Raw genomic sequence first — 1,119 nt, forward strand, 5'->3', positions numbered from 1 at the left:
ATAAATGAAGATAATAATATGTGTAAAATATACCCCTCCCCCCTATATAATATAACCTAATTAATATGTGTATATAAAATAATAATAATAAAATAATAATTAAATATACTATATTATTTAATCGATTTGATATTTTATGGATTTTAATAATGACACAAAGTTTTATGGAGGCTAGTGGCACCCCTATCCTTTATTAATGACACTCTTACACCTATATAATCATTTCCTTTTTGTATGTATTTTTGTCTTTTTTTTATACTAATTTTTTTTAATTATTTTATTTAATTATAACTAGAAGCGTACTCGCACAATGCAGCGAGATACATCATGATTTTAATATTTCATTTTATTTCTTATCTCAGTCGATGTTATAATATGACTTTATGTGATTTTGAGAAAGCGATGATGTTTTTATTTTTGAATAAAATATAAATTATAACTAGAAGCGTACTCGCACAATGCAGCGAGATACATCATGATTTTAATATTTCATTTTATTTATTATATTTTAATTAATATGAATTATTAATAAATATATATTTATTTTATATATTACTTTTAATTCATTTTCTTTTTTTATATTACCTGTTAATTAATATGAATTATTAATAAATACATATTTTTTTATTCTTTTTTTGTCTTTCGATTTTCTTTATTATACAACAATATAGTGGAATATATATAGACAAATAAAAAAAGTGATAAAAAAGAGAGATATCAATGGTAAAGCCAAAAAATATCAAAAGATCGTGATTCTCCCACTTTCACAATAATACAAGTAAGTTTTTTTGGGTTAAAATAATTTAAATAACTAATTTCTACAAAAATTCGATTATATGATCATACAAAAAAATGTAATGACTTAATCATTCAACATAAAAGAAGTTCAAACGACTTATTCAATAATTTTTTTCAAGAACTTGATAATTAAAAATGGAATAGACTCTTTAGTTTTCTGAATTTTTCATTTCTTTAAATTCAATACAAATGGTTTTCTATAAATATCTCATTCATTAAAATAAATAATTAATCATAAAAATTAACTTTTGAATTATACTATTCTAAGTTAAAAAAAATTACGGTGAAACTTTAATACTAATGCATATATGTAATATTATA

This window comes from Cynara cardunculus, assembly GCF_001531365.2.
Source record: "Cynara cardunculus var. scolymus isolate 2C chromosome LG 9, CcrdV1, whole genome shotgun sequence".
Classification (NCBI taxonomy): domain Eukaryota; kingdom Viridiplantae; phylum Streptophyta; class Magnoliopsida; order Asterales; family Asteraceae; genus Cynara; species Cynara cardunculus.